At 35.6% G+C, this 27,314-nt stretch overlaps 2 long non-coding RNA genes across 5 annotated transcripts in view; one reads left to right on the top strand and one right to left on the bottom strand.

Annotated features, from left to right (window-relative positions):
* Positions 1 to 3,477, top strand: part of LOC137626096 (uncharacterized) — a 350,309-nt gene extending 346,832 nt beyond the window's left edge. For all 4 annotated transcript variants that reach the window (XR_011040985.1, XR_011040984.1, XR_011040986.1 and 1 more), the window contains one exon: positions 3,395 to 3,477. This is a non-coding gene — a long non-coding RNA (uncharacterized lncRNA). The remainder of the gene's footprint in view (positions 1 to 3,394) is intronic.
* Positions 3,478 to 3,611: 134 nt separating this feature from the next.
* On the bottom strand, positions 3,612 to 26,903 carry LOC137626097 (uncharacterized). Its single transcript, XR_011040988.1, has 4 exons — positions 26,815 to 26,903; positions 16,797 to 16,851; positions 15,286 to 15,393; positions 3,612 to 3,921 (listed from the first exon to the last, which is right to left on the bottom strand). It is a non-coding gene; the product is annotated as an uncharacterized lncRNA (long non-coding RNA).
* Positions 26,904 to 27,314: the final 411 nt, after the last annotated feature.

Raw genomic sequence — 27,314 nt, forward strand, 5'->3', positions numbered from 1 at the left:
AAGTTCAGCGATTGGGCTTCCAGCATCATCTCAAAAGGCCTAGGGTGGAGCTGGATACAGGGACCTCCTCCACCAAACAGCTTTTACCAACTACCAACGGAAGAACTACGTTCCTTCACGAAAGATCTGCTACTAAAGAATGCAATCCAAAGCATACGTCGATTAAGATTTCAAGGACGCTTGTTCAGCGTGCCAAAGAAAGGCTCAGACAAACGGAGAGTAATCCGGGACCTGTCTCGTTTAAATTCCTTCATTCGTTGCGACAAATTCCCTATGCTTACCATCTCGCAGGTGCGGACCTTACTTCGCCGTGGGGCCGTCACCACCTCCATCGATCTTACAGATGCCTACTATCACGTTCCAATAGCAAGGCATTTTTGTCCTTTTTTGGGCTTCAAGCTAGGCAAACAATCCTATGCATTCAAAGTGATGCCATTCGGGCTCAACATAGCACCCAGAATCTTCACCAAACTAGCAGAGACAGTAATTCAAGAGCTTCGAACTCAGGGGATACAGGTAGTGGCCTATCTAGACGATTGGCTAATCTGGTCAGACAATGTCCAGACTTGCCGCATAGCAACGAACAAAGTCCCCACCTTCCTTCGACAACTGGGATTCCAAGTCAACCTCGAGAAATCCCGCCTGGTCCCTGAGACCAAGTTTCAGTGGCTGGGACTGCAATGGGACCTGTACCTCCCCAAAGCCAAAAGGAAGGAGATAGCGAGGAATACAAAAAAAATTTTCAGGGAAAAGTTGACCTCCAGAAGGAAACAAGAGAGGATCCTAGGTTCCTTACAGTTCGCCTCCATGACAGACATTGTCCTAAGGTCCAAACTCAAGGACATAAACAGTGTGTGGCGCTCCAGAGCAACCGCAAAACGCCGAGACAAACGTGCTCGCCTTCCCCCAATCCTGAGAAAAAGTCTGCAGCCTTGGACGAAGATCAAGAATCTTTCCAAGTCGGTTACCTTACAACATCCGGTCCCGGGACTCGTCGTTCACACAGACGCCTCCTTAACAGGGTGGGGAGGTTACTCCCAACACAAGAAAGTCCAAGGGTTATGGTCACCGGTCTTCCAACAAATGCACATCAACGTCCTAGAGGCCATGGCAGTCTTCCTCACTTTAAAATGTCTCAATCCAGCCAGGAATCTCCATATCAGACTGGTTCTCGACAGTGCAGTCATAGTACACTGCCTCAACAGAGGAGACTCCAGATCAGCCCAAATAAACCACATCATGTTGAAGATTTTCTCCATGGCAGCAATGCACAAGTGGCACCTGTCAGCAGTCCATCTAGCAGGAGTCCGGAATGTGGTAGCGGACTCACTTTCCCGGACGACTCTGCTAGAGTCGGAATGGTCTCTAGACAATCGATCTTTCCAGTGGATACTATCTCATGTCCCGGGTCTCCAGGTGGATCTGTTTGCGACGGAATCCAATCGCAAACTAAATTGTTACGTAGCCCCCAACCTGGACCCTCAGGCTTATGCCACGGACTCTATGATTCTAGATTGGAATACCTAGAAGACGATTTATCTGTTTCCTCCGGTGAATCTCCTGCTGAAAGTTCTGCACAAACTCAGATCCTTCAAAGGTCAAGTGGCTCTCGTAGCCCCCAACTGGCCCAAGAGCAATTGGTTCCCCTTGTTGCTAGAACTAGGTCTCTGTCCCCGGCGGATTCCCAATCCAGTGCTAACACAGACAGTACAAACTCGCAATGTGTTCGATTCCTCAAGGATTCTGAATGCCCTAACTTTATGGACTTCATGAAGTTCGCAGCCCAATGAGGTGCAAACATCGAACCTTTGAATACTATTTTCCTGGAATCTGACAATAGGGAATCTACTCTCCGTCAATATGACTCAGCTGTCAAGAAATTAGCTAAGTTCTTGAAAGATTCCCAAGTTGAGAAAATGACGATGAACCTAACTGTGACATTCTTAAGAACTCTTCGAATCAGGCCTGGCAGCCAATACAATTACTACAATCAAGTCAGCCTTGAAAAAGATCTTCCATATTGGTTTTGACATTGATCTAACGGATTCATATTTCTCATCCATTCCGAGAGCTTGTGCCAGACTAAAACCTTCAACTCGCCCTAGCACAGTTTCCTAGTTTTTGAACGATGTTCTTAAGCTAGCCTCTGACACCCCAAATGAATCCTGTAACTATATGGCATTATTAAGAAAGTCACTTTTTCTTTTGAGCCTCGCCTCTGGCTCCAGAATCTCAGAATTGTCAGCCTTATCTAGAGACCCAGGTCATATAGTTTCTCTCTTTGGGTGAGGTCCTTCTCTCCCCTAACAAAGTTTTCCTGGCTAAAAATGAGGACCCCAAAACAGGTGGTCTCCCTGGAAGATTGTTCCACTTCCTCGGGATCCATCCCTGTGTCCAGTTACCACCCTGAAATCCTACTTAAGTAGAACTTCCACTACAGCCACAGGGCCCTTATTTATTAGAGAACACGGAGGAACTATTACCCTTAAGGGAATCAGGCAACAAATTCTTTATTTTATTGAACAAGCTAATCCTGAATCATTCCCACATGTCCATGATATTTGAGCTGTGGCTAGTTTAATTAATTTTTTCCACCATATGAAATTTGATGAGCTCTCAAAATATACAGGTTGGAAGTCCCCTAAAGTTTTCAAGTGCCACTACCTATAAAACCTTTAGAAGCTCTTAGATTTGCCACAGTAGCTGCAGGGAATATAGTTCCTCCTGAAGGTACGGAGTCCTAATCACAACGTCTTGCTCTGTCCTCTTTCCCTCCTGCCTGGCTTACCTGTTGTTCCTACCTGTTTTGTTCACCATACACCCTTATGGTGTATTATTTTATTATTCAATTGATCAATTTCACGAATTGTTTTGATTTCACTTGTTCTTAAAATCTCCGAGCTGATTTTATTTTGTTAAATATTTGTTATGGATTTACTTTTGTTTGGTTCTATCATCCCCTGATGGGATTTTGTACCATGCTCATATTCATATCTATGATTGAATTTTTACCTTTGCATTTTTGATTACCAAGCTGGATTACCACTATTCATATCTGTTGAATTTTACCTACGGGTTTCATTATTGATTGTTTACCATGTATATTTATCACTGTCATATACATGTTGATCTATTTTTACGGGTTTCCACATCCCTCTTTAAAACTCATCAGCTATGTTATTTTTGTGTTATTCCCTCTTCAGGTAGTTAGCCATATTGGGTCCCGTGCCGCCCAGTGAAATGCTCTTTTTACTGGGCGGCACGGGTCTCTCGCCCAGAAATAGATTTTTCCTACGTCAAAATCCGTTTTTTATCTAATGAAAATGATGTATGTCCATTTTACCTTGACATGAAATTACTTGGTAGCTAATTGCTATATTTTCTTACCTTGTAGGTTCTCAAAAAAACAAGAGGATCGCCGACGCCCAAGAAAAAAATATTAAGAAGCTGGTAAATTCAGGGCAAACTGACTTCATATCTGGATCTATAAATGTATATACTATATTGATTTGAATATTTTTTTTTTTTTTTTTTTGGTTGCTGTGGCTACTGCTAGAAATACCAAACAGTTGTATTAATTTTATCAGAGGAAAAAAAATAAAAATAAATGATTCACTATCTAATTTTATTTGGACCTAAGTTTTTTTTATTGTATTTCTAAATTCATTTATTTTGAAGCAAAATATACAATGGTGTATCTACATATGCTGGTGGCATGGTCAGAAATGTGGTATGGAGTTAGAGAGTTGCCATTTACAATATTAATTCCCATTTTTGGGAGATGGTTTCGTAACCTATACTCCCCAGGGAACGACGAAAAAGGGTTCCCCCCTTTAATACCTCTTTCGCCATTTTCCTTCCTGCTCTTCCCCAACTGTCCAGATTGGGGGTAATTCTGATATTCCGTTTTCTACCACTTGACTGAAAATATAAATGGGAAGTGTACTGCATTGTAACATTTACAATTGTCACTAATCATTACAGGAAACCTATTATGGAAGAAATAAGGCAGATAGATAATGACCTAGTTTGAATATATTGTTACAAAAAGAAAACTTTAAGGACAAACAAAACCAGAGAATCTTGTAACAGGAATGATTTAAAAACATAGCATATATCTCAACTATCTCAACAAACATTACTAAGTAAGAGTGGTAATTTTATCTAAGGAGTTGGAGGTACACGATAAGTGTTTATCATGGGACTGACTAAACTCCTTTAAACATGGCAATAGAGTTAAACTACTGAATAGTTAATCTTTACAGTTGCTCAAAGATTATGACTTATTTAATGACTTATTAAACCAGAAATAAACGTGTGTTTAAAATCTCGTGAAGAGTGTATTGCATGCCATACTTTACATAGGAAAGGGTTTATCTAAATGTTGTATTGGTACGCATGTCAAATCAGTCCTGTGTACAAAATCTAAAAGAGGGTGTCCCTAATCAGAGTACTAAATTTTCGATACCAGGCTTCTGCTAGAATGAAATGGGGAGAATATGAAAATGTATGACTGTTGTACTACATGACGGGCAGTCATGTGAAAAATGTCAAATATCAATGTTGTGTTCAATTTTACTTGAGGAAAGGAAAACCAAATGTTAGGATCAGAATCTGTGACTGAAACACCACAGTTAGTAGGAAAAAATGGTTTTGTATTCATGATAAATGTCAGAAATCCAGACAGTATTAAAAAATGATTGCATAAGAGATTTAAGTTTTAGCAGAAGACAAGTAGAGAAGGGGGTCGAAAATTAAGCCTATAAAACTAATTTTAGTTTTATAGGCACCTGGGTTGAAATCTTAATTTTCTGCTAAAACTTAAATCTTTCTCTCTTATGCAAACAAATGAGCAATATATTAAATGGGGAGAGAATGTTTAATGATCTAATATAGTGTGTGCAATGTAATGGATGTGATAAAGTTCGAGTGATAACAATAAAATGTATGAAAGTACTGGCATATGTATGGGAAAAATAGAAAGGAAATTTTACTGATATCACAAACAACATTGTTAATAATGAAACCAGATTCTAGGTGGAGTTGGAATATTGTAAATTGTATAACTAAGGACTGTAAGAGTTTTCAATAAGGCCTACTAGAAAAAGGGGAATAAAGATGAAAGGATACAATGTATAAAACAATACTATTGGATATTGAATACGAGACTAAGAGTATGGTCATGGCTGTGGCTATATACATATCCTGCATTAAAGGTGTAGAGACCCAGTTCAGTACAGAACTGTGTACCAAATGTAATGCATACATGTACAAAGTGTCACTGATCATAATAGGAATTCTTTTTAATAAGAATTGAAGCAAATTTGGCAGAGGGAAATGGATGGCATAGTACTGCTGGATCAGTTCTTGGAAGAAGGAAAACATTTCTATTGTCTTTGGGGAAAAAGAATGCCAGAGTTTAAAATGGTTCTAACAAGAGGAGCAAATGTCACAGATTGAAGTAAATGACTTAGTTTTGGTGTATCAGTTCTTGGAAGAAGGAAATCATCATAGTTGTCTTTGGGGAAAAAGAATGCTAGAGATTAAAATGGTTCTATCAAGAGGAGCCATGTAACAAAGGGAAGTGAATGACCTAGTTTTGGTGTATCAGTTCTTGGAAGAAGGAAAACATTTTGTCTTTGAGGGAAAAGAATGCCAAAGATTAAAATGGTTCTATCAAGAGGAGCCAATGGAAATAATGACCTAGTTTTGGTGTATCAGTTCTTGGAAGAAGGAAAACATTTATGTTGTCTTTGGGGGAAAAGAATGCCAGAGATTAAAATGGTTCTATCAAGAGGAGCCAATGTAACAAATGGAAGTAAATGACCTAGTTTTGGTGTATCAGTTCTTGGAATAAGGAAAACATTTATGTTGTCTTTGGGGAAAAAGAATGCCAGAGATTAAAATGGTTCTATCAAGAGGTGCAAATGTAACAGAGGGAAGTAAATGACCTAGTTTTGGTGTATCAGTTCTTGGAAGGGGAAAAACGTTTCTGTCTTTGGGGAAACACAATTGAAAGAATAACAGAGATCGGTTGCCAACAGCAACAGAGATGTGTGGGAGGCCAAGTAGTAAACACCAACAGGAAATGAAACAAATGGTGGTGGAATGTGGAATCAAAAGCTTCATACAGCTGTATAGCCAAGTGGTGGTGCTAAGATAACAACAACTACCAAACCTGTGAGGAATAAAATCGGATGAAGAAGGCAAGAAAGAAAAATGTAGCGATTGGAAAGGGAAAAATAAGGGTAAAATGGAATGAGATCATGCAAAAATGGGGGAAGAAAAGATTCTACAGAATTGCATAAGTAAGAAAAGATAGGCAATGTGTAAGAGTGGTAGGAACTATTAAAGCGGAAATTGGAAATGTATTAACTGAGGAAATATATTAATTGAGGAAGAGGAAGTCAAGAGATCATGGATGACTATTCCTTTACAACTATTAAACACTGTGAATGAGTATGCAAACATCAGAGAGAGAGAAAGTCAAGTCAAGACTGCTATAAAGATAATCAAAGTAATTAAAGCTGAAGAGAAATCAGAAGTAACAATAGAAGTGGTTAAAGCATTGCAAAATCTTGGCAAAGTGTGGGTGCACACACTATTAGAAAAAATCTGGTATGTAGGGGAAATACCAAGGGACTTGTAAGATTCTTAGATGTCTAAGTTATAAAGAACAAAACGGAGACAAGTTGAACTAAATGACCTACAGAAGTATAAAAAATTTTGCCCTGTATTCAACATACTAGAAATGATATTAGCAGGAAAGTTGATAGATATACATGAGCAGCAGTTTTGGGTTTAACAAAGGAAAGAGCTCAGTGGATATTATCTTTATAGTAAGATAAGTGCAAGATAAGTATCAGTATCTAGAAGGAAAAGGGAAAGTTTATATGTGCCGTATCTTATAGATCTTGAAAAAGTGTATAACAGGGCACCAAGAAGGCTAGTTTATTGGTGTTTAAGAAAAAGAGAGAAGTACCAGAGAAGTTGATAAAGCTAGTGACTAGTGAGAATGGAGTATGAGGGAGCATGAACCACTGTACAGACAAAATATGGGGAAAATAAAGCATTCCCTGGGGATATTGGCCTCCCTCAGGGATAATTTCTGAGTCCTTGCCTATTCCTTGTAGACACTTGGTCATTAGTATTAAGGAACAAAGAAGAATTGTGGGAACTGGTGATTACTGAGGATTTAGTCATAATTGTGGACACACAAAAACTGCAAGAAAGGTTTTTGGCATGGAAAAAGGTCCTAGAAAAGAAAATATTGAAGGTGAATATTAAAAAGACAAAGCTAAAGATTAGTAGTAAAGTACACGGAGAAATAAACATCCATGTGGAAGATGGCACAGAACAATGAGTTTGGCTACTTGAGATCAATAAAAAGCAGTGAGACGAGAGTGAAAGAAACATGGCAAAATTGGTGGGAGGTAACTGGAGTTGTTTTATAAAAGCAAAGAGCTATTAGACATCTATCCTGCAGAAACTTGACCTCTTAAAAGGAAAGAGGAAGGACTGTTAGAAAGAATTATGATGAGGATTGTGACTTTTATTGCTGGAAGATCACTACTAGAAAGGGGAGAGAGAATGTGTGGTACATGTAATGTAAAAGATATGGCTAGGAAAGATCGTCTGAGATATTATGAGCATGTAATAAGAAGGAAGGTGGTAGAACCAGTCAACAGAAATAAGAAAATGCTAATGATGGGATGAGGAGTGTATGGCATCAGGGCATCAGATGGCTGGATCTGGTGAGGAGGGATATGAGTGGGATGGGACTAGGAGAAAAGTTAAAAGGAATAGTAACAGATAAAGAAAGTTTACTCAGAAACAGACACTGCTATACAGTGGAATAAAAGGGTAGAAAGATGGCAAAGCAAGAAAACAGTGGTAAGGACCAAGGAAAACATAAGAATCAATAGAGCAGCTTTTTGGGGGGACTTCCAGTAAATAAAAAAAAAATATGGAACGATAATAGAAAAGATAATGAAACAATGAGCAAAGGAATAGAAAAAAAGTATAGGGAAAGATATGAAAGTATGGAACTATTATCAGGTAATATCGATAGCTAGTAGTATAACAGCAAATATCAGTGATGGCATAGGAAGTGTATAGCATGGAAAAGAAGCATGGAGACAGTTCAACAAAGGGAACCCTATTAATTTGGGAGTTCACAGAATCCTTCAATTTGGAAATAAAGGCATAGTTTGATTATATGGGAAGAAAAATGTAATACGTTTTAGGATAATCCTATAGTAGTTTGCTAATATATGTATGGAAATGACAGTACAAGTTAACGTGGAATAAATTATATAGATTTCATAATTTCCTTCTCGAATGCTAATGTGATGTGTGAAGTGGAACAATAGGAATATCATGAGTAATTACGGAAGTATGACGATACATGGCGCTAGATAATGACATTGTATTTTGGGCAAGACATTGGCAGTAAATATAGAGAAATGGGAAAAGATTTAGTACATGACTTTGCTGTTATAAGTGGTGAACAAAATCCTAAGGGTCAAATAGATTAGGCTATAGTAGTTACCAGGATGCAGAAAGTGTGTGTGTGTGTATAGGTATGGCAAGTATAAAATCAAGAATAATTATCAGAAATCCTGAAAGGAGGTCAAAGGAGATGTAACAATAGCGACACCAAGGGGATTGGATCTTTTAAATATCTGGAATACAATCAACAAATGGAGATATGGACTCAAAAATCAACAATAGAATTCAAAAGGCTTAGATGCATTGGATGTGGTCATTAGGAAGCCTAGGCAACATAGGGTTCAATGCAAAGGTTAAAGGTTTTAGATGGTTTTATAAAAGGGAAGTTCGTCCTGCAATGGCATTGGTGATAAGGAAGGCCCAAGATGATAAAGAAATAAAGTGGTAGAAATAAGGATGTTGAAATGGATGTACAGAGTAATGAAAACACACACAAGCAAAGTAGCTGGGTATTGGAGGCTCATTTAAAGAGACTAGAGCTTTGGACATGTTTTATAAAGAGGAGAGAACAATGTTTGTAAAGGGGTTATAACCATAAAGGTAGAATGGAGGAGGAGGAGGAGGTAAGGGTCAAAGTTTAGAAAACATGGGGCAGTAAAAGTGGGAGAAAAGTGACGAAAGAATAATTGAATAAATAAACATAACGGTTGTGAGGACAGTGTAAAAAACCTGGATAAAGTTAATCAACGAAAGAAGTGACTATGCGGATATTGTGGGAAGTACTTATTGAGAGCACAATGCGAAAGTGAGAAAAGTTATAAAGGCCTGAATGAATGAAGTCAATTAAAGAAATTATGTGGCAATGAAGACGTTGTGGGAAGATATATTGAAAAGGTAATTATAAAGTGGGAAAAGTGATTAAAGCCTCGATAAATTTAATTAATGTAATTGGCTATGTGCATTTTGTGGGAAATACTTATTGGAAGAGTAACAAAAAGATGACAAAAGCCTAGAGGAAGTTAATCAACAAAAGCAAGTGGTCGTGAAAGGGCTGCGAGATAAGTAATAAAAGCCTGGATGAAGTTAATCAACGATAGTATATGGCCATGAGAATATTGTGGGAAGTACGCAATAAAAAGGCAAGGAAAAAGGTAACAAAATCATAGATGAAGTTAATCAACGTAAATAAGTGTCCATGTGCCTGTTGTAATAAGTATTTTTTGAGAGAGTACTCAGAAAAGTGATAGAAGCCTAGATAAGTTAGTCAATGTAAGGAGTGGCCATATGCATGTTTTGGGAAGTAGTTATTGAGAGCTCAATGAGAGGGAAGTACTTATTGAAAAGGTAGTAATAAAGTGAGAAAAGTGACAAAAGCCTGGAAGAATTTAATCGATATAAGTATGTGGTTTTATGGATGTTATGAGAAGTACATATTAAAAGGGTAGTTATGTAGTGACAAAAGATTGGATATAGATAATTATTGAAAGGTCAGTGGGAAGTAATTATTGAAAGGTCGTTTAAAAGTTAAAAAAACCTGCATAGATCGTTTTATCGTAACTAAAGAGCTATGTGCATGCTTGATAAGTACTTATTGAGATTACTGTTACAAAGTGAAAAAAGGGACTAAGGCTTGGTTGAAGTTAATCAACGTAAGCAAGGGGCCATGTGCATGCTTAAGAAGTACTTATTGAGAGGGCTGTAAAAAGGTTGAAAAATGACAAAGGCTTGATTGAAGTTAGTCAACGTACGTAAGGGTCCGTGTGCACTCTTGGGATGTACTTATTAAGAAGGCTGTAAAAAGGTTGAAAAATGACAAAGGCTTGGTTTGAAATTAATCGACGTAAGTATGGGGCCATGTGCATTTTTAGGAAGTACTTATCGAGAGGGCATTAAAAAGGTTGAAAAATGACAAAGGCTTCGTTTGAAGTTAATCAACGTTAGTAAGGGCCATGTACATTCTTGGGAAGTACTTATTTGTGAGGGCTGTAAAAAGTTGAAAAATGACAAAGGCTTGGTTTGAAGTTAAAACATAAGGGGGCATGTGCATTCTTGGGAAGTACTTAATTTGAAAGGGCTGTAAAAAGGGTTGAAAAAGGACAAAAGCTTGGTTTGAAATTGAGCAACATAAGGAAGGCGTCATGAAGTTAATCAATGTAATTAAGCGGCCAAGTGCATTCTTGGGAAGTACTTATTGAGAAGGCTATAAAATGGTTGAAAAATAACAAGGGCTTCGTTTGAAGTTATGCAACATAAGGGGCCATGTGCATTTTTGGTATCTACTGATTTGAGAGGGCTGTAAAAAGGTTGAAAAATAACAAGGGCTTGGTTTGAAGTTATGCAACATAAGTAAGGGGCCATATGCATTCTTGGTATGTACTGATTTGAGAGGGCTGTAAAAAGGTTGAAAAATGACAAAGGCTTAGTTTGAAGCTAATCAACGTAGGAGGGTCATATGCATTCTTGGTAAGTACTTATTTGAAAGGGCTGTAAGAAGGTTGAAAAAATGACAAAGGCTTAGTTTGAAGATAATCAACGTAAGCAAGGGGCCATGTGCGTTTTTGGGAAGTACTAATTTGAGAGGGCTGTAAAAAGGTTGAAAAATGACAAAGGATTGGGTGAAGTTAAGCAACGTAAGTAATGGGCCATGTGCATTCTTGGGAAGTACTTATTTGAGAGAGCTGTAAAAAGTTGAAAAATGACAAAGGCTTGGGTGAAGTTAAGTAACGTAAGTAAGGGGCCATGTGCATTCTTATGAAATACATATTTGAGAGGGCTGTAAAAATGTTAGAAAATGACAAAGGCTTGGGTGAAGCTCAGCAATGTAAGTAAGGGGCCATGTGCATTCTTGGGAAGTACTTATCTGAGAGAGCTGTAAAAAGTTGAAAAATGACAGAGGCTCGGTTGGAGTTAATCAACGTAAGTAAGGGGCCATGTGCATTCTTGGGAAGTACTTATTTGAGAGGGCTGTAAAAAGGTTGAAAAATGACAAAGGCTTGGTTTGAAGTTATGCATTGTAAGTAAGAGGCCATGTGCATTATTGGAAAGTACTTATTTGAGGGGGCTGTAAAAAGGTTGAAAAATGACAAAGGCTTGGTGAAGTTATGCATTGTAAGTAAGAGGCCATGTGCATTATTGGGAAGTACTATTTGAGAGGGCTGTAAAAAGGTTGAAAAATGACAAAGGCTTGGTGAAGTTATGCATTGTAAGTAAGAGGCCATGTGCATTATTGGGAAGTACTTATTTGAGGGGGGCTGTAAAAAGTTGAAAAATGACAAAGGCTTGGGTGAAGTTAAGCAACGTAAGTAAGGGGTCATGTGCGTTCTTGGGAAGTACTTATTTGAGAGAGCTGTAAAAAGGTTGAAAAATGACAAAGGCTTGGGTGAAGTTAAGCAACGTAAGTAAAGGGTCATGTGCATTCTTGGTAAGTACTTATTTGAGAGAGCTGTAAAAAGGTGAAAAATGACAAAGGCTTGGGTGAAGTTAAGCAACGTAAGTAAGGGGCCATGTGCATTCTTGGTAAGTTCTTATTTGAGAGGGCGTAAAAAGCTTGAATAATGACTAAGGCTTGGTTGAAGTTAATTAACGTAAGTAAGAGGTCATGTGCATTCTTGTGAAGTACTTATTTGAGAGGGGTGTAAAAAGGTTAAAATAACAAAGGTTTGAAGCTCAGTAACGCAGGTAAGGGGCCATGTGCATTCTTGGGAAGTACTTATTTGTGAGGCCTGTAAAAAGGTTGAAAAATAACAGAGGCTTGATTTTAAGTTAGGCAACGTAAGTAAGGGGCTATGTCCATTCTTGTGAAGTACTTATTTGAGAGAGCTGTAAAAAGGTTGAAAAATGACAAAGGCTTGGTTTGAAGTTAAGCAACGTAAGCAAGGGGCCATGTGCGTTTTTGGGAAATACTTATTTGAGGGGGCTTTGAAAAGTAGAAAAATGACAAAGGTTCGTTTGAAGTTAATCAACGTAAGGGGCTATGTGCATTGTTAGGAAGTAATTATTTGAGTGGCTGTAAAAAGGTTGAAAAATGACAAAGGTTTGGTTTGAAGTTAAGCAACGTAAGTAATGGACTATGTGCATTCTTGGATAATACTTATTTGAGAGGGCTGTAAAAAGTTGAAAAAATTACAAAGGTTGGTATGAAGTTATTCAATGTAAATAAGGGTCCATGTGAATGCTTGGGAAGTTCTTATTGAGAAGGCTGTAAAAAGGTTGAAAAATGACAAAGGCTTGTTTTGAAGTTAAGGAACGTAAGTAAGGGGCCATGTGCATTCTTAGGAAGTACTTATTGAGAGAGCTGTAAAAGGATGAAAAATGACAAAGGCTTGGTTTTAAGTTATGCAACGTAAGTAAGGGCCCATGTGCATTCTTGGGAAGTACTTATTTGAGAGCGCTGTAAAAAAGTTGAAAAATGACAAAGGTTTGGGTGAAGCTAAGCAACGTAAGTAAGGGGCCATGTGCATTCTTGGTAAGTACTTATTTGAGAGGGTTGTGAAAAGATTGAAAATGTCAAAGGCTTGGGTTGAAGTTAAGCAATGTAAGTAAGGTGCCATATCCATTCTTGGAAAGTATTTATCTGAGAGAGCTGTAAAAAGATTGAAAAATTATAAAGGCTTGGTTTGAAGTTAAGCAACGTAAGTAAGGGACCATGTGCATTCTTGGAAAGTATTAATTTGAGAAGGCTGTAAAAAGTTTGTAAAATAACAAAGGTTTGGTTTAAATTAATCAGCACAAGTAAGGGGCCATGTGCATTCTTGGGAAGTACTTATTGAAAGGGCTGTAAAAAGATTATAAAATGACAAAGGCTTGGTTTTAAGTTGAGCATCATAAGTAAGGGGCCATGCGCATTCTTGGGAAGTACTTATTTGATAGGGCTGTAAAAAGGTTGAAAAATCACAAAGGCTTGATTTGATGTTAAGCAACGTAAGTAAGGGGCATATGCATTCTTAGGAACTACTTAATTGAGAGGGCTGTAAAAAGGTTGAAAAATGACAAAGGCTTGGTTTGAAGTTTAGCAACGTAAGTAAGGGACCATGAGCATTCTTGGCAAGTACTTATTCGAGAAGGCTGTAAAAAGGTTAGAAAATGACAAAGGTTTCGTTTGAAGTTAAGCAACGTAAGTAAGGGACTATGTGCATTCTTGGAAAATACTTATTTGAGAGGGCTGTGAAAATGTTGAAAACAGACAGGTTTGGTTTGAAGTTAATCAATGTAAGTAAGGGACCATGTGCATTCTTGGAAAGTACTTATTGAGATGGCTGTAAAAAGGTTGAAAAATTACAAAGGCTTGGTTTGAAGTTAAGCAATGTAAGTAAGGAGCCATGTGCATTCTTGGGAAGTGCTTATTTGAGAGAGCTGTAAAAAGGTTGAAATATAACAAAGGCTTGGTTTGAAGCTATGCAATGTAAGTAAGGGGCCATGTGCATGGTGTGGAAGTAATTACTGAGGTGTCTGTAACAAGTGAGAAAAGTGACATTGTCCTGGTTAAAGTTAATCTACGTAAGTAAGGGTCCATATCATGTGCATGATGTAGAGGTACCTATTAAAGAGGGCTGTGCCAAAGTGATAAAAAGTGACAAAATCATGGTCGAAGTTAATCTGCGAAAGTATGAGTATTTATGTGGCCATGTGCATGTTGTGGGAAGTACTTATTGATGAAGTTAATCATTGTACAAAGTGACCATGTTGATATTTTTGGAAATACTTATTAAAAGCAATTTGAGAAAGTAATAAAGCCTAGATGGAGTAATCAGCGTAAGTATGTGGTCATATGCAAGTTGTAGGGATTTATTTATTGTAATTGTACTGTAGTTATAAAGTGAAAAAAGTGAAAGAATTTGGAGAAGTTAATCAACTCAAGTATGGGGTTATATGCATGTTGTGAAAAATATTCATTTAAAGAATTGTAAGAAAAGTGACAAAAGGCTGGATGAAGTTAATCTATGTAAGTAAGAGGTATTTGAAAATAAAATTGAGGAAAATCACTGGACCCATTTTTGACCAAGAAACTCTGGAATGGAGAATTCGCCACACTTGGGAAATAAACATATAACCCAGCAACCTCATATCAACCAAGTTGTAAAGTCAAGGAGGATTCGATTAGCTGATCATATTGCAAGGGAAGACGCACGGAACAAATAATAACTGTTGATGTCATGGGATGGAGACCTTTGGGAAGACATAGAAAGAACTGGAAGAGGATCTAGATAGGTAAGGAATTAAAATGGATACATGGATGGATTTAGCATAAGATAGAGGTGGTAAGAGACATCTTTCGAGAGCGGTCATGGGTCAACAAGTGGCCTAAAGACCAATTTACTAGAGTAGTAAGGGGTCATGAGATTGTTGTGGAAAGTACTCATTGAAAGGGTAGTAAAAAAAATGACAAAAGCCGAGATGAAATTAATCAAAGTACGAAGTGATCATGTGGATGTTTAGGGGTGTACTTATTGCTAGCGTAATGGGAAAGTGTGAAAAGTTATGAAGTCTAGATGAAGTTAAACAACGTAAGTCTGATGCCCGGTAAATGTTGTGGGATATACTTATTAAAAGGGTAGTTATAGAGTGAGAAAGGACAAAATTCTGAGTATAGAGTAATTATGTGGCTATGTGAATGTTGATGTACTTATTGAAAGTGTAGCGAGAACTGATATATACCTGGATGAAGTTAATCAACCTAATGTACATTGGAACTATCAGGATGAATTTCAACAAACATCATGAAATTTAGTACAAACAAATTAAAAATTGTATGATACCCTGTACTTCAATAGCCTAAAAGGCTATTGAATTCAAATTTCAACTATTTTTTTTTTCTTAATCTAGGCAACCACTTACCTTTAATCATCGCAGCATACTATCTTCATAGAGTCATGTGACTTGAAGATGGGCTCTTGAGCCACGGTCCAGGAAGAATCTCGTCTTCTTGAGAAGTATGATCAGCGTCTGAAAAAAAGAAATAAATTAATATTCTTGTAATTTTAGCTATCATTGCATTCATTCATTAAAAGCAACAACAAAAATTAGGAGAGAGAGAGAGAGAGAGAGAGAGAGAGAGAGAGAGAGAGAGAGAGAGAGAGAGAGAGAGAGAGAGAGAGAGAGAGAGAGAGAGAGAGAGATTGATAGTTATAATAATTAACAGATTATCAGTATGAAATGAAAGATGGCAAACAAACACACTCGAAAATTTATATTTCCAAAAAATTACTCAAAATATTTTTTTCAATTTACACAACTTATTTACTACAACAACAACAACCCATTGCTCAGTCCACAGTATATTATTGTTGCCACACGGTGCAGTGCGCTATAATCTCTAGAAAGTTCATAAACATACTTCCATTTTTTTCACTTCCAAAGCTTGTCTAATTTATTAGGCAACTTGTTTAGTTGGTAAATCTAACTCCCTTCCTTCCTTCTATGCTACTTTTTCTAAATTTTCTTAACTCTCTACAGCTAAATAAATGCAGTTATACCATCTGCCTCTCTACAAAACTCTCAAAGCCTGTTGTTTGCATTCCAGATTTTACAATTTGCTTTTAAATGTATCGTATTCAACATTGCTTCTTTGTTTTGGCAGTTTTTTCAGTGCTGCTTTCACCTATGTAATCCATTTTGCTAATACCTTTTACAAATCTCAACTTATCATTTCTGCCTTCTTTTCTTCTGTTTTGTTATTTCTGCTTCCCTTTCTTCTGTGTCAATATTAATTTCAGTTGTTACTTTACCCTTTATTTCGATTTTCAGTTTTTACTTCCTATAATTTCATACTTCAATCTCATTATTATACTTTTTACATATTTCTAAATAACTTTCCCCCTTATAGTTACCTTATTTGGTCTTCCACTATTTCTTTAACTAACCATTTATCATTTGATGTAATGATTTTTTGAATGCATCACCTTTTTCATACAATTATATTCTCTACTGTCAATATTGTCTGGTTCAGCTATTAACCCCAAATAAGGTGTAATAGCAACTTGTTTAAACATTCCTTTAATAGTTTTTAACCGGTCCCTCTAACTTAATAACACCCGTCTCAATATTTGCTAACAATTTAGGTACCATTACTGTGTCGTATATCTCTATTTTCATCTGCAATGCCAATTGTCCTGCCCTGTTAATGTCTCCATTCTACCCAACTTTTTGCTCAAAATATTCTATTTTTCTTTTCTTTTGCTTCCCTTCTGTTTATGGTCTCCTAATGAGTACCATCCTCCTAATTGTTCATCCACATTTACTATATCCATCCATCTATTTCTAATACTGAGGAGCATAATGACATCATGGACGTAGTAGTAAATAAAGTCTCAATGAACAGAATATCATAATTACACACAATGACTTACAAACCCTTACAGGGAAACCATAAAGCCCTTCTTACTCCGAAAGCCAAAATCAAATCTGAAAAAGTAACAAAAAATTAGCAGTCTTTTAGCTATAAGTGAATAAATTAGCAATCTTTTAGCTATAGGCAAATATGGCCATTAAATTATCTTGATTTAATGTGATTTAAAGGTTTGCAGTTTATCAGTGACCCCAAATCTTGAAAATCGCTTAATCTAGTTCTGATATGGTTTGTTTTGCTTATATTTTGTTTTGTGTTATTATTGAATTAGATTTTGAATAAGAGCTTTAAATTGACAAATCCTAACTATTATTATTATTGTGATTGTAATTGTTGTTGTTGTTATTATTATTGTTGTTGTTGTTGTTAATTCTGGCATCCTATGCATAATTTGTCATAATTAAGTTTGAAGCTAACAGCCATTTCTAAGGATTTTAAATATTCATATAGTATTTGGGATAAGAATTTTTGGAAGATCCATAAGTTGGAATGGCCAGATTAAACTTAAAGCCAACAATTATGGGGTGGATAAAGAGATAAACATTTGATAAGTATCAAATTGTAAACTAAAGAATTAATAAAATCATGTTAAAAAGCTATACAAAAAATACTAATGAATAGGTTGAAATGAGGTGTAAGTATCGAAATAAATCTTACTTTTTGTGATTAGATATACAGTATGAGAAAAAAAATACGAATGAAAACGTAAATAAGGTAAAATGAAACAAGCATGGGGGAGAGGTTGGTATTGGTATTCAATATATAGAGAAGGACAGGTAATTAAAAGATGTGTTTAAAAAAAATCTATACACTAATTGAGTATATACAGAAATAAACGGTAAATGATAATCATTTTTTGTTTTGGCTTAGTAAATGAAAATAGGTAACAATTGGATCCGCAGATCAACTTGCAAAAATACCTTCTCAAAATGATAGTTTATATATCAGACTATCACTGCCTAACAGGAAAGGGCATTTACAATTGATTCGATAAATCCTCTCTCTCTCTCTCTCTCTCTCTCTCTCTCTCTCTCTCTCTCCCCGGAAGTACATATCTTATTCATATAACTGGGGACTAATGCAGAGCAGATTGGAAGGAACTGGGAATGAAGGCAGAGTAGAAGGTTAAAAAGTGGATTCAACTAAGGGGCAAATTGACGCTGTAAAGGTTTTTCAGTACTGCCTATAGTGCAACGTGTGAGGATGCACTAAACCACATATCACCCAACTTCGTGGTCAAATGTTACGTAGCAATTGAAGCACAACTAATATACTGGAAGTTAGTGATTGGGGATAAGGTATAGTTAAAAGAGGAACAAAGGAAAACGTAATGAATGACAATTTCCTTGCGAAAAAACGCACCGGTCACGGTATATTTTAAGATATTACCACGGGTTAGTAATCAAAATGTGTTCAAATATATTCAAAAGTAAATTTCGTAAACGCATGCTTCGTATGGGTGGATTGAGCCAATGCCTCCACGCTCATTTGCTTACAGGATTTGAGAGGCAAATATATTTACAGTAAAACTATTATTGGACGAATATATATGTGCTTGAGATTGAATGAACCTCAAATGTTTCAGAGGATAAGAGAGAGAGAGAGAGAGAGAGAGAGAGAGAGAGAGAGAAAGAGAGAGAGAGAGAGAGAGAGAGAGAGAGGAGAGGAGAGAGAGAGAGAAAAAAAATAAACAGTTTGAGCGAGGGAGAGCCAAAATAACAAACAATTTGAAAGAGAGAGAGCCAAAATAACAAACAATTTGAGCGAGGAGAGCCAAAATAACAAACAATTTGAGCGAGGGAGAGCCAAAATAACAAACAATTTGAAAGAGAGCCAAAATAACAAACAATTTGAGAGCCAAAATAACAAACAATTTGAGAGAGAGAGAGAGAGAGAGAGAGAGAGAGAGAGAGAGAGAGAATCAAAATAACAAACAATTTGAGAGAGAGAGAGAGAGAGAGAGAGAGAGAGAGAGAGACAAAATAACAAACAATTTGAGCGAAGGATAGCCAAAATAACAAACAATTTGAAAGAGAGCCAAAATAACAAACAATTTGAGAGAGAGAGAGAGAGAGAGAGAGAGAGAGAGAGAGAGAGAGAGAATAACAAACAATTTGAGAGCTAAAATAAACAATTTGAGAGAGAGAGAGAGAGAGAGAGAGAGAGAGAGAGAGAGCCAAAATAACAAACAATTTTGAGAGAGAGAGAGAGAGAATAACAAACAATTTGAGAGAGAGAGAGAGAGCCAAAATAACACACAATTTGAGAGAGAGCCAAAATAACAAACAATTTGAGAGAGCCAAAATAACAAACAATTTGAGAGAGAGAGAGAGAGAGAGAGAGAGAGAGGAGAGAGAGAGAGAGAGAGAGAGAGTTGCTATCAAAAAATTTTTTTTAAATTAGAGCTTCAATTAGGTAATTCTCTAATTTACAACTTCCTAAACTGCATGTTTAGTAAGATTAACTAAATATCTTTGAACATTTAACCGAAAACTAAATTGACTTTATGATGAGAGTCGAGTCACTGGAATTGGAATGTATTAATGATTCTCTTTCGAAAAAAAGGTGACTCACTGGATGAAGCTGCGATGAAGATTCAAGAAATCTAATAATGAAAACTGCAGACATTTACCACCTCACTTTCCTTTATCCTCTGGATAACCTCATTCACAAACACTATTTCCTCAAGATGCACGCTTTCCCACGGCTTTCAATAGCAATATATGAAATGAAAGTCAAAATTCCACTATTATTATTATTATTATTATTATTATTATTATTATTATTATTATTATTATTATTATTATTATCATCATTATTATTATAATTATTATTACCATTAACCAAGCTACAACCCTAGTTGGAAAAGCAACATTCTAAAAGCCCAAGGGGTCCAACAGGGAAAAATAACCCAGTAAGGAAAGGAAACGATATAAGTAGTAATGAAAAATTAGGATATCTTAAAAAACATTAACAACATTAAAACGGATAATTCATATAGAGACTATAAAAAAGACAAACAACAGACTGTTCACTATAAAAATATTTACTTCGAGATGTTCTACTGATTTAACTACCCTATTGGGGAGAGCATTCCACTACCTCCATTAGTTTCTCTAAGCTTTATACCACACAGAAATTAGCTATAATCTTGTGACGCCTATGAGGTAAATCTGTAGACTGTGTTACTACAGATGAACTCACTTGAATTAGGGTATGGCAAATCGCATTTCCCTGGTGTATTTGTCAACAGCTTGCGATTAAGATACGAAATAGTAGAACCCGAGAACTACTTTATGCCTCCAGATATCAAGCTTTGATCTTTTGTCATTCATGAGTTGAATTAATAAACAGTGTTACAACTGAACTCATTTGAACGCGGGTATGGCAAATCAATATTTCCTTCGTATATTTGACGATAGTTTGCACTTGAGATATGAGAAGACAAACCCAGAGAGTTGCTTCATACCCCCAGAAATTAACTGATATTATTATTATTATTATTATTATTATCATTATTATTATTAAATGCTAAGCACCAACCCTAGTTGGAAAAGGAGGAAGCTATAAGCCCAGGGGCCCCAACAGGGAAAATAACCCAGTGAGGAAAGGAAATAAGGAAAAATAAAATAAGAATAGTAACAACATTAAAATAAATATAAACTATAAAAACTTTAACAGAACAAGAGTAAGAGAAACTAAATAGAACAGTGTGTCCATCATTAGCTGAATTAGTTAACAGTGTTACTATAATTGAACTCTCTTGAATGAAGTTAATATATTTCTTTTCTGTATTACTGTGTTCTTCCAGTAATTGAGCAAACGTCATTCTTCATGGTTGGGAAGTCAAAATCAGGAAGTCCAAGTTGAGTATTTAATGCAAAGTTGATAATTTAGGTAAAAGAAAAAGTTATCTTTACCTAAATTGTCAACTTTGCATCAAATACTCAACTTGGATATCCTGATTTTGACTTCCCAACCATGAAGAATGACGTTTGCCCAGTTACTGGCAAAACGCAGTAATACAAAAGGAAAGAAAACAAAAATTATTCGAGCTACAGTATTGAGAAAACGACTGCAAAATTAATGCTGTTGAGGCAGCCATTGTTTCGATCAAACTTGCCTTAAAAAGGTTTTTCTACCAAAATATTATATTTCCCTGATATATTTAACGGCAATTTGCGCTCAAGACATGAAAGTGCAAAATTTGAGAACTTGACGAGAAATGCAGAAAACTCACCTTGCTTACATTTACTCCGACGTTAATTGAGGGAAATTACTCGACTGTGGTATGAAATCGGGGGTATAAGGACGTGAGTCCTAATTAATTATATCGCAAAGTGGCCTCGCTTTCACCTAAAGTAGAATCGAAAAAGATATAAAAAGAATCGAATGCTTCCAAAGAATTGAAATAGGTCAATCGATCATTGACCTAAAGAAATCTGTCAAAAATCTTGGAGTAATCATGGATGATAGACTGACAATGAATGAACATATAAATATGGTAAGAAATTGTAACTATCATATTAGAAACATAGCATTTATTAGTAAATACTTAGATGAAAAATCTATGGCCATACTCATTAATCACCACATTTTAAAGAATTGGTTACTGCAACTCACTGTTCTATGGCTTACCAAATTATCAGCTGAAGAAAATTCAGAGAGTACAAAACAGAGCCGCTAGATTAATAAAAGGACTACACAATAGGGAAAGAGTTACCCCGGCACTAATTAAATTACACTGGCTGCCGGTAAAAGCGAGAATTGAATACAAGCTACTCTTACTAACGTTTAAGATACTGAACCAAAATATCTAAAAGAATGCCTGAACAAACTAGAACTAGAAACAAATGTTAACATAAGACACATGAGTGACAAACATAGGCTATCTGAACCAAGAACAAATAGTAAATTTGGTGAAAGGGCTTTTAGCTACTGTGCGCCTAGACATTATAATAAACTGCCAACTGAAATGAAGGACCTAAAGGAGCAATTGAATTTAAGAAGAAACTAAAGACATTACTTTTCACAAGATCATATGATTTGGAAGATGCTACAATCAAAGAATTGTATAAGTTATAATGAAAATGTTTCGTTAGATGATTAATATGGACCCGCCCGAGTAGTAATTCACTCGACTTCAGTGGAGGGTTGGATTTAAACCCTAAACAAGTAAGTAGGTCATACCTTATTCCTACCTCAACCCAATACCCAGATGAAAATCAAACTGAATTAAGCAAGAAATTCTTCCTAATAATTACAATTCTACAACCACCATACGTAAAATAATAGTAAATACCTCAATTCAAATAATGCAGGAATAAATACTAAACCTATATCGTAAATCAGTTTTAAAAAGAAAGCATTGCGAGTTAACATATGGGCCAAATATGCAGCCCTAAGACTATACAACAAGCTCCCACTAGACATCCGAAAGACCTTAGTTATTAAGGCTTTCAAGAGGAAACTTAAGACACTTGTTCTCTAAGTGTTTCGATAGTGTGGATTTGACAATGCAAGAGTAATATGCGGTGTGAAATGCTGAATATCTTGGAATACATATATTAAAATAACTGTGAAGGTCCTGTAGATAGTATGGTTCCCTTGCTGTATAGGCCCAGAAAATTAGCCCTTAAAGTAAACTATTCAAGAGGCCATTTATAGCCACCGGCACAGACAAGACTTCAAACCAGATTCTGCAGCCCGAAAAAAGCATTATTATAGACAAGACAACTTCCATGTTTTATGAAAAGCCATGATTATTGCCAGATGAACAGCACATGCAAGATTGCCAACGTCCCCTAGAAATACAAGTACGATTTAACAAGGACGTTCTTTTGAAATCGGTTCTAAAACAGTAATTTCAAAGATTGACACTAATGCATGGTGTCACATGCTACATTTCACAATTGTGGAAACAATGCTTAAATAAGAACGTTTTTGTACCATACTGGTAAATATGAACTTTCAAAAAATTTACACAAGTTCGTGAACCCTGCCAAATTTGTACATCTACTTAAATGACCATTATAATTTGTATAGAATCTCCTTAAAGTCTTTCAGGGTTAAAACTCAGCAGAAACACTGGTCCTTTTTTAACCCTTCTTAGGTAATTCCGAATATTTGTTGTTAGTTATCACAGATAAAGCATATTTGCTTACATGGAAAATAACTTCATATCAAGTAGCAATTTTTTTTTATAAACTCTTCCATCTTGCCACAACCATAAATTAACAAAAACCTAAACTAGTTAAAGGGGAATTGTTAGGCCTTCAATTAAAGTTTCTTGATCAACAAGTATAAAAGACAGTATTGACACTTTATGCAATCATGTACTGTAGATCATTAATAACCACTTTTGAGTTTAAAATATGCTTAACCCATGAATCTATCAGAACTGGTCGTCCAAAATATCTAAGAGAAATGCTACATAATGTGCAGCAAATAATCGTGCTGACACGAGAATAGTTACAGATGGTTTCAAACTATTAAACCTAGATACATGTCTACTGAAGGCTCTAAATCCTTTAAATATGTGGCCCCGAGAGTATACAATGAGCTCCCAAGAGACATCCGAAGACTTGAAGATTAAGGCTTTCAAGCGAACACTGAAGACTTTCTTATTCTGAGTGTGTTTCGATAGTAAATATCTATCAGTAAGCGAGCAATATGCATTGTGAAATGTTGAATGCTCCAGAATGAACGTCGTAACATAACCGTGGAGGTCCTGTAGAGAGTAGGGTTTTCCTGTTGTACAGGGCCAGATAACCAGCCCTTAAAGTAAGATGATATTGCCTACGGAAATTTCCACATGAATCTACTCCTCATTTAATAATTGAAAATCTAATACAGACAAAACAAAATTAATATATTACCTTTACATTAAACGAGGTCATTTGGTGTGTTATCACCAAATAAGGGTTAAATTTTAAGATTAATAAATGAATTTGTTTTAAACTTCAGTGACGACGAGTATAGCCCGTTTTCGTAACGAAAAACAAATACAGTATGTAGAAAACCATTTTCGATTGACAGATCGAAAAACAAACAAGTGGCCCCACCCACTTTCGGTAAGAGTTTAGTCATTATATAACAAATGAGGTAATTACGGCCTGTCTACTAGTGAATCATGAAATAATTAATTGATGATAGCTTAATACAAAATAAATGGCATTAATAAAGGTTTTCCCAAAAATATTTTTTCATAAGTAAATTAATTATGTAAGAAATTCGCCCTAAATTAGTACGATTCTGCAATCAACATATGAAAAATTAGCCAATATTTCACTGTAAATAAAGGGGGAATAAATACTAAACCTAAATCGTGGCAGTTATAAAATGAACGCATTGGAAGGTCGTGTGTGGAGTTAACTGCATGAGACATCATTTATAGTCGCATATTAATAGGATTCTACGCCACGAGAGAGAGAGAGAGAGAGAGAGAGAGAGAGAGAGAGAGAGAGAGAGAGAGAGAGAGAGAGAGAGAGCGAGAGAGAGATTGTTACAAGGATTTTGGATGTCTCAAAGACTTTTTAGTCGACCCGCCATGACTCCAGTTGCTCTATGGTAGAACGATTAAGTTTAAACATTTAATTTTTATGATCTTGTCTAACTTATTCTTGAACTCGTCTACCGAGTTACTGCATACTACATTCGCCGGAAGTCTATTCCAAGTACTTGCTATTTTGTATGTAAAGAAATTGCCACATTGAGTGGTGTTGTATCCTTTCAATTCCAGTTTGTATCCGTTACTTCAAGACTAGTTTGTGCTAAGCGTGGATACATTCTTGTAATCTACATTTGTTATTCATTTAAAAATCTTAAATGTCTCTATTCTCTTAGTCGTCGAGTTTGTAGATGAGAGAGAGAGAGAGAGAGAGAGAGAGAGAGAGAGAGAGAGAGAGAGATGCCGTCAAGGTAGGTTATTTATCAAAAACCCAGTTATAAAACGATGTCTTTAAACTACTTCTACGCAAAGTGAGAATCTACGCTGGGTTGACTTTGTCGAAGGACTGAAGCACCCTTGTAAAAGTATGGAATTCCCTACTGCTGACATAAGGTATCAACGTTAGTTTTGACTATGTGAAATGCTGAATGGCTTCGAAATTATACGATAAAATTAATAAATTAATTACGAAATGTCCTGTGGAGAGTCGGGTTCCCCTCCAGATATAAGCAGAGAAAAGCAACCCTTAAAGATACTTGAAGTAAAGTTGACGGGACAACGCGATTAAACAACTCTGAACTAACAGTACTTCTGCTAGAAACCCACCCATGAAACTTTTAAAGTTTACAAATAGGATATTTGTTAAACAGCTGAAATTAAAAAAAGTTAAATACAATGCTTAGATCCAAATCAGCTGAGAGAGAGAGAGAGAGAGAGAGAGAGAGAGAGAGAGAGAGAGAGAGAGAGAGAGAGAGAGAGAGAGAGAGAGAGAGAGAGAGAGAGAGAGAGAGAGATTGTTGGGCGTGGCTGATAATGCGAGCAGCCTGAACTAGGTTGTAGACACCTAGGAAATAATTAGAATTTATTAATTTTAACATAAATGCAAAACTGCACGCAGATTGAATTTCCTAGGGCTACCGTTTAGTGAAACACTGGAAAAATAGTTTTAACAAATAATTGTGTATAGCCTATTTATCAGGGACGGTATGAGCTAAATACTTAAGAATACATATGATAAACTGATCTTGTAGGTCCTGTAGGGCACAGGGTTTCCCTGTGTGGTAGGAACAGGAAAACAACCCTTAAAGTTAAGTAAATCTTGAGTAATTTTTGTGTACTCGTATGTTTGCAGGCTGAGTTATTGCAAACGATTAATTTTGTCTAAGTGAATCGATTGGATATGGTTTATATATATATATATATATATATATATATATATATATATATATATATATATATATATATATGTATATATATATACATATATATGTATATATGTATATATATACATATATATATATATATGTATATATATACATATATATACATATATATGTATAAACACATATATACATATGTATATATACATATATATACATATGTATATATACATATATATACATATGTATATATACATATATACATATGTATATATACATATATACATATGTATATATACATATATATACATATGTATATATACATATATATACATATGTATATATACATGTATATATATACATGTATATGTATATATATATATATATATATATATATGTATATATATATATATATATATATATATATATATATATACATGTATATATATATATATACATGTATATATATATATATATATATATATGATGTGTATGTTAAAGAATTCACTAACTGTTTCTGCATGTCAACTAACGAATCATTTTTTGAATATGAATACCATATGTCAAAGTAACTCTTACATCTAACACATAAAATTCACAGATCCTTCTTACGCTTTTGCAAAGCAAAATATACAGTACACAAATTAAGCAGTCTTGTATGATAATTCATCACCACGAACAGTTTTCATAATCTGAAGAATGTGAAAAAAAACCAGTTTCTCTCACATCAAATCGGATTATGTACTAAAACCCAATGCCGCAATTTTCCAATAAAATATTGATTAGATTTTACGAAAATACAGCCTTCTAATTTCATCACTGGTTTCAGAAAGGAATTTAGGCCTCTAACTGGGCAATGACAGGCTAATGTCTTTTTTTAATTAGCAATAACTAGCCTACGATTAAAGTCGACCATGCAATAGTTTTCTAAACTTGGAACTCAAAACTACATTACAACAACGTCGTATTGTTAAGTGATAAGACATAAAATGGCAGTTGAGAAATCTCTCTAAATGATTTGGAACTTATCATGCGCTAAAAAAAACGATTTGTTAAACGTCAATAAAAACATCCCTCCGCAAATTTGAGTACTTTCTATAAGAATCACTGGTAGTTCAAATATCTGGCATTGAAAGTAATACATAACCGCAAAAGTCAGAAATTAACCTGAAAAGTATGTATGGTCTTACCTCCATTGCCTCCATTGTTCACAAAAGCACTAGTTACAAAAAACACGTCCGTCCTCTTCCAAGTCAAGGACTATAATGAATCTTTCACGGGCGAAAAATACATCCCTAGACGCCCCCTAGAATTTCCCTAAAGCAGAAGTAATTTCTCCTAGTATTTAACAAAATCTAATCAGAAATAATTATTTTACATACCGTTGCATATTCTGTAACTTTAATATACCATGTATTTACTTTTGATAAATTCCTTTATGATACCACAGACATTAAGATTTAGATCTTTAGAATAATATTCAGAACTTAGGTCCTGGCAAGCAGACATTAAAATGACTACTCGTGCACCAAGGCAGCCCGTAAAAACTTATGCCCAAATTGTGTTTTGATTTCAATGTGTGCTCTGAAAGATATATTCACAAAATCATAATTATATTGTCATAACAAGCGAAGCTTAACAAAAAGTAATCCATTCACAGTAATTAGATAACATAACAGACTGAATGTTT

This window comes from Palaemon carinicauda, chromosome 33, assembly GCF_036898095.1.
Source record: "Palaemon carinicauda isolate YSFRI2023 chromosome 33, ASM3689809v2, whole genome shotgun sequence".
NCBI lineage: Eukaryota > Metazoa > Arthropoda > Malacostraca > Decapoda > Palaemonidae > Palaemon > Palaemon carinicauda.